This window comes from Pseudophryne corroboree, unplaced genomic scaffold (genome assembly GCF_028390025.1).
Source record: "Pseudophryne corroboree isolate aPseCor3 unplaced genomic scaffold, aPseCor3.hap2 scaffold_1121, whole genome shotgun sequence".
Taxonomy (NCBI): domain Eukaryota; kingdom Metazoa; phylum Chordata; class Amphibia; order Anura; family Myobatrachidae; genus Pseudophryne; species Pseudophryne corroboree.
Window position 1 is genome coordinate 32,299 of NW_026967747.1, and position 5,794 is coordinate 38,092.

Genomic DNA, 5,794 nt, shown 5'->3' on the forward strand with positions numbered 1-5,794 from the left:
TTTGGAATCAATATGTAGGAGGAATACATCCTTTATAGCACACTATATCATATATTTATTACGGAAGTAGTTCAAGTATGGAATATACTATTATAAACAATACAAGAGAGGTCATCAAGAGGGACTGGCCCTTCTGAATTATGATCACGAGCACGATTATTATTATTAATTTGCGTCACACGTCAGTCACATTTGCACACATTATGTTTTCATATATATAAATATATAATATATATAAATAAATAATATAAATATTATTATTTGTAGGATTATACAGGTACTAGGTAATATAAATATATTATAATAGATTATTGTGTTAATATATTACCATAAATTAAGATGTAGGAGAACATATCTGTCACAACATACCATATTGATTATGAAAGTGGTCTAAGCATGTAATAAACTATTATAATATAAGAGGGGTCATCAGGAGGGATTGGCCCTAATGGTTTATCATCACGAGCACAATCACTATGGTTTATGATCATGAGCACAATCACCATAAATAATTTATTTTACACTATAGTCACACTTGCACATACTATACTGTCATAATACACAAATTTTATTATCTGAAGGACAATATAGGCACATGGCAATATAAACCACATTATAATAAATTAATATGACACATTACACGGTTTGATGTTTCACAGTTTATTTTTTATAGTTATTTTGGCACAGTCACTTTTATTTATTTATTAATTTTTTATTTTATTATTTTTTATTCACAAATCAATTATTAGAATTATCAGTCACTTTTGCATCACTCAATACAATGAACCATTTAGTATTTGCAGTGGGGATTTGTATAATTACAATAGAAATGGATATAGTGAGGATATTTATAAGTATGCTATAAGGCAGTAGATAATTCTATTTTTTAAGTTCCCCCATAAAGATTCCATAAATTAAAACAGAGAGCACAAATGGCGTACTTGTCAAACATCTCAAAATAATTTATGAATGGGCAATAATCTGCATGGTATTCATTATAACAATTAGGATTTGCAAGGTATTTATTATAACTATCAGGACCTCAATCCCGTTTAGCCATGTAAATATCCCTTAGGTTATTTAATTTACAGGTTACAGGGTGTTTAAACCATTCAGACACAGGTTAAATAGTATACTACAGGGGGGAAGAATGATAGATTCTTCATTAAATCTAATTAGCGGCCAGTACGGAATCGCTGACAGGGCGGCTATGGAGAAGTAAGGGAGACGCGCTGCAGCTGTGTGTAATAGCAGCCGCTGAGAAGCAGCGCACTGATTGTAACGGACAGGGATTTGAATTCCCTGTCCGATGTGTCCATTGGCTCTAGCTTGCTCGGCTCTCCTATGACAGGTAGTCAACATGTATAAATACACTTCCTGGGGCGGGCGCCGAGTACTATAGCCCTGACGAAGCTTAGTAAAGTGAAATGCGCATTGGCATCGCTGTGCGCTGTCTACACTGTGTTAAAATATGTACTGCATACTTGTGAATCTATATAGGCTACTAATGTTAGTTTAGAGGGGATCATTGTTTATAACACGACAGGCTTGCTGGCCGTAATTATGTGAGATAGGAGTGTTCAAATTGAAAAGAATACATCAGCTTGGCTCACGTATACTGCCACTGTGAGTTATAGGGAATATTGTGGCTGTTTGCAGCTAAGTTTGATGCTGGATGAACTGCAATTGATATATTTAGGGTCCAATGACCATGTACCTATAAAGATTTAGAGAACGCCAGCCAGGCTGTGAAGTATAGTAGAGGTGGGACTGTCATCAAAATATCTCACAAATAAAAGTTTGATGACATAGGAGTCCATCCATATTATTGTCAGGCAGATATTTAAGACGCATGGTTTAATTCTGCAGCTCTCTATTATATAATGACTGTTAATAAGTTGGTGTATTAAGGACAAAGCGAGTGTTATTTAATACTCATAACACTACCAAATACTAGTGGCAATTCTGAAGAGTCACTGATACAATACAGTTATCTGACAATATAAATCTCACATCTGTGTAGTAATAGGCAGTAAAATCAGCAGTCACTTAAAGTGTTAATAAACATTGATATTATATAGGATAATATAAGCCTTAGTTGATTACATATACAGACAATTATACTGTCTTTTGGTATGAGCAGCATGGTTTGGAGAAAAACACTTTCTTTTTTGTTCACTCTTTAGCAATAAATGTTATATTATCATTTTTTGTAAAAGAAAGTGTCAGTTATGTCACAAGATTTCCTACACTTGTGGCTTTGCATAGACATCACTGGCAATAACAGTCAGTGGCAGTCTTGAGTGATTATTTTATCACGTTCTCCATCCGTGCTAGAAGAAATCTTTGTTCACCCCTCAGCAACGAATGTTACACTATGATTCTTTGCAAAAGAAAGTGCTAGTAATGTTGCAATAATTTTTACATTGTAGCTATTCCTAGACATCACTGGCAATAATTGTCAGTGATAGTCTTAAGTGATTATCTTATCACTTTACCTATCATAGGTGTTCATTGAAATTACAGAATAAAGACAGCACACAAGCATTTTCTTTTCATAAAATGTATTCACGTAAAAAAAACAAAAAAAATCTTTTTCTTTCTTACACATTTCTGTCTCTATTGATTTTATATTTCACTTGTACAGATGTGTCCACTTACATCTTTGCTTTTTTTTAAATTTGGCACAACATTTAAAACACGGCTCAGCTATTTTTCACAAGTTGCGAGTGAATGAACTTTAAAATTTTTGTTTGCCATAATAGAAGAATATGTATAAAGTAACATATTAAAGAAGCAAATTAAGAAAAATCACAAGGCATGGCTAAATATCTCAGTCTATGGCATGCAAAACTGTGCCATATATGGCGGGATATAGCAAAGATATATGTGGACACATCTGTATATCCTTCTCTAAAAGGACGTAATACATCATATGTGGTAATATTTAATACATTTATATCACATATGGGTATCGTAACCTCAATTTTAACAATAAAGTATAGAACATGTTTTTGCTTTTTTCATTAAAGAAGAATTGAATCTTTTTCTGAAGGGGAAGAGTGCTGCTATTTAAGTTGATTGACTGTTTTCTCTTTTAAATTTGAACTGGAAATGCTGTCTGAAATATTAATGCTGTTTATGCTATCGCTATTCGGGATTTTGTACACAACATAACGACAAAATTAATTGAGCATGGCATTGTATTTTGTAGAAGTGGACTTTTTTTATATAAAGAGAAGTAGCAACACACCAAATAACTTTATTGTATTAAAAAATAATAAATAAATACATTAAAATAATATAATAATTGCACGTCGCACTGTATTGAACCCAGGAATGCATGCATTGCAGGCAGGCACTGTACTCGTTAGGCCATAGCAAACCATGCTGCAGAACTGCCCTCCAGGTGTTTATGTGATGTGTTTTATCTGATTGCTTTTTAAAAAAAAACAGATTGAATCCGCCAAATGTTGGAAAAGCAATGGAGACCATCTGGGAGTCATAATGATGAGATAGGGACCCAGTGGTACTGTGCATTAAATATTTCTGGTCATTTAAAGCAAATGATCTGGAAATGCTGTCCGAAATATTAATGCTGTTTATGCTAATGCTATCCGGGATTTTGTACACAACGTAACGACAAAATAAATTGAGTGAACAGGGCCGCAGCGTGGCATTGTATTTTGAAGAAGCAGACTTTTTTTTCTATAAAGAGAAGTAGCAACACACCAAATAACTTTATTGTATTAAAAAAGAATAAATAAACAGATCACTGCCTACTGCCACAGCATTGTATTCAGCACTGTAGACTTAAGGTGAGAGCATTCACCACCCAGTGGTTAAACTGTGTATTACATGGCATGGGATACAATGCACGCCATAACGTTATTTCCAACTTGCGACACAGGACGGAATGAGGGCCATAGTATCTCACCTGGCAGGTAAATAGGAGTTGGGCTAGAGCTGGGGAGGGTCGCTGCTCGGGCACCCCCCTGTCAAGTGAAGGAGATCCAACTGAGGCAGCACAAGGGAACTCTCGAAAGAAGAACAAGGCTAGAGGAAGGTCTGAGACAAAGAAATCTGACTTTCACCAGAGCTGACCAGAGGAAAGCACAAACACAGTCCCCCACTACCACAAATAATGCAGTCGAGTTTCCCACATTTGGGGAAATCACAGGGGTCAGCATACCAAGAATGCAATGAATGGACCTCACCCTGGGAGAACAATCTTCATGACCATGGTATCTCCTATGCAAAATAAGTATGATTTGGGATAGGGCTGGGGAGGGCTGCTGCTCAGGCACATCTCTGCCAAGTGAAGGAGATTCAACTGAGGCAGCACAAGGGAACTCTCATCTGGGGACAATAACTGCAGGGAGAACACATTTTCAGATGAACATGGGAGGGCAGAAGGCTGCCTAATACTGAAGCACCCCCAAACAACAAACCAAATGCAACAACTAGTACAAGCATTCCTGGGGGAAGGCCTGCAGCAGATGGATTTGCATGTGGTGATGTCATCCAAGCAGTGGGTCAAAGTTTGCTTCAACCATCGTCTGCATATGAAAAGAGAAAAGGGGCGTGCAGAGCTCTTCTACTTCTAACTACTGGTACATTAATGAATATGTATAAGGTTGTAGTTTATCCATTATGCCTTTACTACCTTACCTTCCCCCAACCCCTCCCTCCCCTCCCCTCTTCTCCTTATAGCTTTCTTTGTTCTCTCCCCCTCATGTGTGCGTTATTTGTTTTCTCTTACGCCCTAGAGGATTCTGGGGTCACATTAAGTACCATGGGGTATAGACGGGATCCGCAGGAGACATGGGCACTTTAAGACTTTCAAAGGGTGTGAACTGTCTCCTCCCTCTATGTCCATCCTCCAGACTCCAGTTTTAGAATTGTGCCCAGTGAGACTGGATGCACTACAGGGGAGCTCTACTGAGTTTCTCTGAAAAGACTTATGTTAGTTTTTCTTATTTTCAGGGAGGCTGCTGGCAACAGTCTCCCTGCTTCGTGGGAGAGAAGTATGACCAACTTCTAGTAAGTTCAATCGCTCTGCTTCTGGCTGACAGGACACCATTAGCTCCTGAGGGTGCTGATCGCTGGGTACGCCTAGATGCTCACTCCCGTAGCCTGCCGTCACCCCCTTACAGAGCCAGAAGTCAGAAGACAGGTGAGTAGCAGAAGAACAGAAGACTTCTTCTCCAGTGACGGCATTCTGAGGTACCGCGCAGCGAGCGGAACGCTGCGCGCCATGCTCCCACACAAACACAGGCACTGCAGGGTGCAGGGCGCAGGGGGGGGGGCACCCTGGGCAGCATAAATTCCTCACAAAAGGCTGGCAAAAGTGGACATTAGTGCCTGGACACTGTCCTTACCCCGCCAGCGTAATTAATTATTTATTTCTGAGCAGGACAGAAGCGCGCCATTACAGCGGCGGGGCTTCTTCCTCACCTCACCAGCACATCTATAGAGCGTTACAAGTCTATCACTATAGAGTTTATTATTTCCCAGACTGTGTACTTTTGGCGCTGGGTTGTGAGCTGAAAATTCCTCTGTGTCCCTCTGACAGATTAACCGAAAGTCTGTCCCCCATAAACCGGTGTGTCTGTGGGTACTTGGTACATGTGTGTCAACATGTCGGTGGCTGAATGTTTTTCCCAAGAGGAATCTATATTAGGAATGCAGACATGTGATGGTGGCCCTGTTGGCACCACCAATAACTGACTGGGTGAAAGTTTCAGTAATATCAGAGTAAGGTTGGATAAATCTGTGTCCCAGATACAAGACG

At 38.8% G+C, this 5,794-nt stretch overlaps 1 non-coding gene across 1 annotated transcript; it reads right to left on the bottom strand.

Moving 5' to 3' along the window:
- Positions 1-4,104: 4,104 nt before the first annotated feature.
- LOC134989702 (U1 spliceosomal RNA) lies at positions 4,105-4,268 on the bottom strand. Its single transcript, XR_010194799.1, has one exon. It is a non-coding gene; the product is annotated as a U1 spliceosomal RNA (small nuclear RNA).
- Between the last annotated feature and the right edge of the window lie 1,526 nt (positions 4,269-5,794).